An 8,213-nucleotide genomic window follows, 5' to 3' on the forward strand; every position below is an offset into this window, starting at 1 on the left:
TGCACTGCAGCCTGGGCGACAGTGCAGACTCCATCTCAAAAAAAAAAAAGAAAAAAAGAAAAAAAGGGACTTACCTGTAGAATATAGATCATTCCTAATCATAAGAAAAATATTATTTTTAATTGGGCAAAAAGCCTGGGCAACATAGAAATACCCTATCTCTATCAAAAAACTTAGCTGTGCGGGGCCAGGCACCATGGCTTACACCTGTAATCCCAGCCCTTTGGGAGACTGAGGCAGTCGGATCACTTCAGGTGAGGAGTTCAAGACCAGCCTGGCAAACATGGCAAAACCCTGTCTCTAAAAACAAATACCAAAAAAATTAGCTAGGCATGGTGACCCACGCCTGCACACACACACACATACACAGAAAAGAGCCTATAAGGTCTTCAGTTTAACTTCTAATGAGAGTGAGCTGAAACTCATAGAACCTTCAGATTCAATAATTAGCTAGAATGCTTCATAAAACTCGGGAAAGTGCAGTACTTAACAATTATAGTTTTATAAAGGATGCAGATCGAGGACCAGTCATAAGATAGAAGTGGGCCCAGGAGGGTCATGAATGCAGAGCTTCTGTGCCTCCTCCCTATGAAATCAGGGCATGTCAGCCTTCCAGCACACCCATGTGTTCACCAACCTGGAAGTGCCACTGAACTTCCACACCCAGCGTTTTTATTGGGGTTTATTTATGCAGGCAAAATTGATCAAATCATTGGTCATGTGTTAGAACTCAATCTCCAGACAACCTCCCCTCCCCAGAGTTGAGGCGGGCTCCAAGTCCCAGCCCCCTGATCCCATGGTTGGTCTTTGTGGTGAGCAACCCCATCCTGAGTCATCTCATACCATAAAACCAGATGTGATCCAAGGGCCTCAGAAATAACAAAGACACTCTTGTTACTCAGGGAATTCCAAGGATTCGGCATTTCCCTCCCAGGAGCCAGGGGGAAAGGCCAGTCAGATTCTTGAGCATACCACAGTAGTGCACTGAGTTCATCTGAAAGTGAACAGAGCCTGCGGGCCACCCCTGGTGTTTCAGTGGGGGCAGTCACTTCTCGTGCTGACCAACTTTAAGGACATTAAGACATTTTTTTCTTTCCTTCAACAGACTGAGCAAGTGGAGTAGCAGAACCAGGAGCCTCTTCCATACATGAGGTGAGGGTTGAGGGACATTACTGGTTCTTTTTGTTTGCCCCTCAGGCTCTTGCAGGGGGCTGGGTGGCTGAGGTGGAGACCACAGCTCTGGAATCTGTCTGCCCGGGGTTGGAATCCTGGCTCTTCCCTTTCTGTGTGGCAGCAAGTGCATTACTTCACCTCTCTGTCTTCATTTATTCATCTATAAAATGAGGATGGTATTAACAAGAGCATGCTGGTGAGAATTAATCATCATCCAAGAGCCTGGCTGATAATAAGCGCACAATAGTTTTGTTATTTTCATTATAAACCGTGAAATATTTCAGCTGAAAGGGACCTGGAGGCCATCAATCCAACTCCCTGTTTGCTGATAAGAAAGCTGGTCCCGGAGGGAGCAAGTTGTTTGTCAAGACCATAGTCCAGAGGCAGGGAAACCCAGAACGCAGGAGTGACTGCTTACTTCTGGTTACCTGTTCAGCCAGGACCCCAGCTGCCCACCCCACCTCCAAAGGCTTTCTCTGTATGCTGGACTTGAAGATGTTTTTCCACTACTGCAATTTTTTTGTTTGTTTCTTGGTTGTTTTACCAAGTTTACCCTTGCTTGTTCTAATGTATTATGGATGGCTTATGTGAGTAACCAACATTGTCTCTTTGAACTAAGTGCTACATTGTGGACAAGGCCAGCTCTTACTTCTAAGCCCTTTTTCTGAGTATGTGGCCCTCATCAGGCACATGTCCAGGGATACCAGCTTATAGGTTTCTGAGCCCAGATCTTCAGATGCAGCTGCTCAGAGCTCATACCCTTCTCCCAGACTTTCAGTCTCTGCTTATCGACCCAAACTTTTTTGACATCAGTTTTGCTCCAAATGATATGACAAAGCCTTTGATCAGCTGGAACTTGAACAGCCTTTTAAAAAAAATCTGATATTGGCTGGGCGCAGTGGCTCATGCCTGTAATCCCAGCACTTTGGGAGGGCGAGGCGAGCAGATTACAAGGTCAGTAGTTCGAGACCAGCCTGGCCAACATGGTGAAACCCCGTTTCTACTAAAAATACAAAAATTAGCTGGGCATGGTGGCAGGGGCCTGTAATCCCAGCTACTCCAGAGCCTGAGACAGGAGACTCACTTGGTCCTGGGAGATAGAGGTTGCAGTGAGCCAAGATTGTGCCATTGCACTCTAGCCTGGGTGACAAAAGCAAGACTTCATCTGAAAAACAAAGCAAAACAAAAATACAAAAATTAGCTGGGCATGGTGGTGGGCACCTATAGTCCCAGCTACTTGAGAGGCTGAGGCAGGAGAATCACTTGAACCCAGGAAGCAGAGAGGTTGCAGTGAGCCGAGACCATGCCACTGCACTCCAGCCTAGGCGACAGAGCAAGACTTCGTCTCAAAAAAAAAAAAAAAAGTTTGATATTGTGGTTTTTTCTCATACTTGCTGACGTTTGTTTTTATTTTTACTTTATATAATAATGACGTATTGTGCATACTTCATACCAGGCATAAAATACCATGCATTTTATTTGTATATATATAAGATGATATATATATAACTGATATGCTAAATTATATATACATCTATATATAAAATTGTATTCAGTTCTCAAACCACTCTAGCAAGCTGGTAGTATTCCTGTTTTACTAGTGAGAAAACAGGTTGAATGTGACTTGCAGTGCATTGATGGATTATGGACATAAGAAGCACATGGACACTGCTCTGTCATGTCAAAATCCCAGACGGCAGCAAGCTGCTAATATTGAGAGGTTATAGGATTCAGGTTTCTTTTTTGCTGAGGAGCAAATGCTGAATATTAGACTTATGCCTTGTGGGTCTGCATATTTAACAGCAGTTATCAGGGCTTGGCTGATTTTGTTTATACAAAATGCTTTCCAATTTCATAGGTAATCTTCCTGCCCACCCCACCAAACACACACAAGACCTCATTTCTTGACCAGCGTGTTGTAGGATGGACTGCGTTGGCAGCTGCCTCCACAGCATTTCACCTTTGCTTGTGTGTGGAGGCCGAGAGGGGCCCACCTGTGGTGAGGAGGACTCTGGAGAACTGGGGACACAGCAAAGCCCTTAGGACGGATACTATCTTATCTTTTGAGTCCCTTTGGCATTTCAATAACAGGCACTGTGTTCTCTGGAGCTTCCTTTAAAGAACCTTAGGACCCATTTCTTCACATGAGGAGGAATCAGGGTGTTGACCCCTGGACACCTGATGCCTCAACAGTGCCCCCACAGTAGGATCAATAGCAGACAACAGTCACAGTCATTTAGACATGGGCAGGAGCAGCCCTGGCTTTGGCCGCCATCTGCTTGTTTTGCTCCCAGCAGCTACTTGCATGCATCTGAAAGCACCGGTGAGCGTGTGTGTGCCTCTGAGGCAGCCTTCCTGAGGCACCTATTCTCAACATCCATCCTCCTGGCCCCTGACCTGCAGGAGCCTCTCATCCACCTGGCTTGTCCAGGTCCATAGCTGGGAAGGGAAAGGAGGAGGTGAAGGTGCAGGGAGAACACACCGGGACTCCACACCCATAACCACGTTCTGTTTGTTCGCTCTCGGAAAGACTGTTGCCATTTCTGCGGAAGGGAAATTCCTAGGCCCGGCTGTCCCCTGCCAAGCTCGGTGGAGCGTCTGCACCTTGGCTGTGTCTCCTCTGCTGTTTCCTCTCACTGAGAGGATGGAGGTGTCCGCACAGCTTTGGGCCTCATGAGGGATCTGCCTCCTGAGCAAAGAGCTCTTGATCCTGATTCCATGCACAGCCCTGCAGTAAGGAGCCCAGAAGGAACATGTGTTTCTTGTTAAAACTGCTCTTGTCCTCTTTTCTTACCAGATTATGAAGTTTATTTCCAAGGGGAGGGTTTAAAAATGGGATCCTGTAAGCAGACTTGGGCAGGCTCCTTTTGAAATAGGTTGTCTGTATATATTCTAATGTTTTGTAGAACACATGTGCCTGTTTAAGTATATTGATGTGGGTAATATTAAATATCTTGATTATTTAATTCTTTGTATTGTTTCTGAGAAGTTGGGAAATTACCATTATATATTTACAACTTAATGACTTTTGTATTTTGTTTTTCAAAATAAAAGCTTTCAATGTGAAGCATTCTGGTAGTTACATGTTTACATTAATGTGATTTCAGAGAAGCACAGACCTTGTCAGATGGTGATGTGATAAACCAATGTTTCCTTGGTTGGCTGTATTGTAGATACTCCCCTGGAGCCATCACCTTTTGGGGGTATGGTGGATAGAGACAGGGTCTCGCTACATGCCCCACCCTGGACTCAAATGATCATTCTGCCTCAGACTCCCAAAGTGCTGGGATTACAGGCTTGAGTCACTGCACCTGCCTTTGCTTTTTGTCTGATAGGCTCCTTCTCAATTCTCTGGTCTCAGTAAGCCTTGCTTCCTCAGAGAGATTTTTCCTAGCCTCTTAAACTAAAAGGTAACTTGCCTGCTGCCTGCCTTCTTCATGGGACTTAACACACTTTGCAGTGTTTTATCTGTTGCCTTTTTTATTATCTGTCTCCTTCACCAGCCGGTAAGTTCCTGGAGTACCAAGACTATGTTTTTTCTTTTTTTTTTTTTTCTTTTTTTGAGGCAGAGTCTCGCTCTGTCGCCCAGGCTGGAGTGCAGTGGCTGGATCTCGGCTCACTGCAAACTCCGCCTCCTGGGTTCATGCCATTCTCCTGCCTCAGCCTCCCGAGTAGCTGGGACTACAGGCGCCCGCCACCTCGTCCGGCTAGTTTTTTGTATTTTTTAGTAGAGACGGGGTTTCACTGTGTTAGCCAGGATGGTTTCGATCTCCTGACCTCGTGATCCGCCCTTCTCGGCCTCCCAAAGTGCTGGGATTACAGGCTTGAGCCACCGCGCCCGGCCGTTTTTTCTTGTCTATTGTACTTTTGGCACCTAGCAAACTGTCTGGCACTTTCTAGAAACCAAGTAAAATACTTGGTGAGTGACTGATTAATCCTCCAAACAGCCTTCTGACAAACATACTGTTTTACAGATCAGGAAACAGGCTCGGCCAGGTCAGGTCACTTACACAAGACCCCCAGCTACTGCCACGGGTGACCTGGCATCCAGCTGGGCCCAGGCACAAGCCTGACTCTAATGTTCTCTCCACTCCACTCCCCTAGCCCTGTCCCATTCCATTTAAATGAATATGTCCAGCCTGGGCAACATAGAGAGACCCTGTCTCTACAATAAAATTTTTTTAATTAGCCAGGCATGGTGGTGTGCACCTGTAATCCCAGTTACTTGGGAGGGTGAGGCAAGACAACTGCTTGAACTTAGGTAGTGGAGGTTGCAGTGAGCCAAGATTGCGGCACTATATTCCAGCTTGGAGGACAGAGGGAGACTCAAAAAAATTTAAAATTAAAAGAATGCTGCTGTCAGACCAATCTTGTGTTTAACACTTGTTGTAAGTTACTCATTCGCTCCAAAACTTTTAATTTCCAAAACACGTCTTTTTCAAAGAGTGGATTTTATTTTCAAACCTGGGAAAAGAGGTGTTCAAGGTGGGAAGGAGATGGAAGCAGGAGGATGGCTTTAGATCAGGAGTTCAAGACGAGCCTGGTCAATATAGCGAGATCTTGTCTCTAGAAAAATTTTTTTTTTACTTAGCTGGAAGTGGTGGTGCATGCCTGTGGTCCCAGATTCTCTCACATTAATCAATTTACTGTGAAATTTATCATGTGACCTCTATTTTCAGTGGGTTCTTATTTAAAATAAAATATTTTACATCTTTAATTCTTTATGCACAAAATGATAGAAAAGAAAATGGAAACTGAATTTCTAGGTTTCTGGTGCTATTGACACAATACTATACTCGGTGTCTAAGGAGCATAGTTTTTAAAAAATTGGAAAGAAAAAATTGATGTGAATATAATTAGTTTTCAAAGAAATTTCACTTCCACTGTGACTCTCATCTAGAGTTGTAATAACTGAATTGAAATACAAAGATAGAAAAACTGCTGAAAGATCAAGAGCTTATATATAGAATTTTAAATTTATTTATAATCAACTTTAGATGTTTAAGTAATCATTGAGCACATACTATTATAACACCAGTATGTTAAGACGTAATCTGAAGATTTAACAAAGGAAAACAGAATAAATTTTTTATATTTTTAAATAACAATGACTTTCTCTAGTGATATCTGGGAAGCTCGAATACTAATTCCATTTTCCCTAAGTACACGGGAATTATGATGTTTCTATTATTAGCAGCAGCCTTGCTAAACTCTTAAACTTCATTACTATTATAGATCAGGGTATCCTTCTTTTATTTGGCTTATGGCCTATTCGTTCTTTCCATTTAACCTAATGAATTAGAAAACAGTTTTCAGTAGAGTATTTAGGGAAGAGCTGGCAGGTACCAAAACCGCTAATTTTGATCGTTGTATTCCCCCCATACTTCATGTGTCTTCACACATAAAGAAAATTTTCAAACATTTTATATTCAGTAATTTTTTAAAAAGTGCACTGTTTTCTACTGCTATGGTCTTTACAAAGGACTTGACTTAAAATTTCAAATAAAAAAGAATTAAGGTTCTAAGATAACTCTGTGTCTTTCAAGGGCATCTTTATACAGAACAATTTGGACCGGCATGCAGGCAACTTCTTCTGTTGCTACATACCTGTATTAGGAAAATTACACCCATTTTACAGAAAAATCCCCAAACATGTCCTGCAATAAGCTCAAAACAATGTGAAAAAGACCAGTGTTAATGGCACACTAAAATCGCTTTTTTTTTTTTTTTTTTTTTGAGACGGAGTCTCGCTCTGTCGCCCAGGCTGGAGTGCAGTGGTGTGATCTCGGCTCACTGCAAGCTCCGCCTCCCGGGTTCACGCCATTCTTCTGCCTCAGGCTCCCGAGTAGCTGGGACTACAGGCACCCGCCACCACACCTGGCTAATTTTTTGTATTTTCAGTAGAGACGGGGTTTCACCGTGTTAGCCAGGATGGTCTCGATCTCCTGACCTCGTGATCTGCCCGCCTCCGCCTCCCAAAGTGCTGGGATTACAAGCGTGAGCCACCACGCCCAGCCAAAATCACTTCTTTATAAACTAACTGAAATTCCTGATCTTAGTAGGCACAGGGAAATCCAGTCCTTAGGGCTTTGCTCTCTGGAAGAACACCTTTAAGTAATTTTTTAAAACTTTAGCATCAGGCTGCTGAAGCGCTTGACAAAACTCTTGAATTATTTTTGGAGCTACTCGCAAGGAGGGCAGGTATTCTTGTTGAAGATACTGAACACATTCTGGGCCCCATTTGAGATGAATTGTTTTCAGTGTCACTGCACACTCAGATAAAGACAATACTGTTTGTGCATCTGCCAGGTCAAAGGTTTGTTTTAAAGGTGCCAGGAAACATGTGGGGACAATGTGCTTATAAACAAAATCAGCAAATCCTACTGGTCCATCTTTACCTCTCTAGAGTTCTACCAACTTTGAGTGGATGATAAAACATGTTTTCTGTGCAATTGGATCTGGATATTCAAGTGCTCCTTGGATAACAGTAACCACCACTCTTTCTACATTTTCTGCACCTTGATTTGCTATAGCTTCGCTCATCCCACTGCCTGTGACTGTTCGCAGGAAAGCAAAGTAACTCCTTCGCAACATCTGCTTCTCTAAAGCAGCAGAGTAGTCATTTTGTTCCGCTAGCCAGAGCAGCACTTCAAACATTGCATGAAGCAGGGGCATGAACATCTGTGGTAAAAACGGGGATACCTGTGTCTTCAATTTGGCCGTAATCTGGGTGATAAGAGGAATGAACTCCTGGAGGTCTTTTGCTTCACAATCTTTGAGCATATGTTCTGAAGCAGATGGGATGAACGGAAGAAATTCTTCCTCCAGGCAAATAATCATTCAATGCTTCATGGATTTTGATGCTCTGTTCTTTGGTCCATACACATTTGGGATCAGTAAGTCTTCCTTGAGAATTGATCTGTTTACCGTATATAATAATGATACGTCTCTCTTTGTAGTAATTTCCTTTGCTATGAGTCTACTTTAACAGATAGTATTATAGCCACCCTTGATTTTCTTTTATTATTTCCTGTATATTT

At 43.4% G+C, this 8,213-nt stretch overlaps 1 pseudogene; it reads right to left on the minus strand.

The window, feature by feature from the left end:
- Nucleotides 1-6,824: 6,824 nt before the first annotated feature.
- Nucleotides 6,825-8,013, minus strand: LOC105500452 (annotated as a pseudogene).
- Nucleotides 8,014-8,213: the final 200 nt, after the last annotated feature.

Source organism: Colobus angolensis, unplaced genomic scaffold (genome assembly GCF_000951035.1).
Source record: "Colobus angolensis palliatus isolate OR3802 unplaced genomic scaffold, Cang.pa_1.0 Scaffold668, whole genome shotgun sequence".
NCBI classification, from domain to species: Eukaryota; Metazoa; Chordata; class Mammalia; order Primates; family Cercopithecidae; genus Colobus; species Colobus angolensis.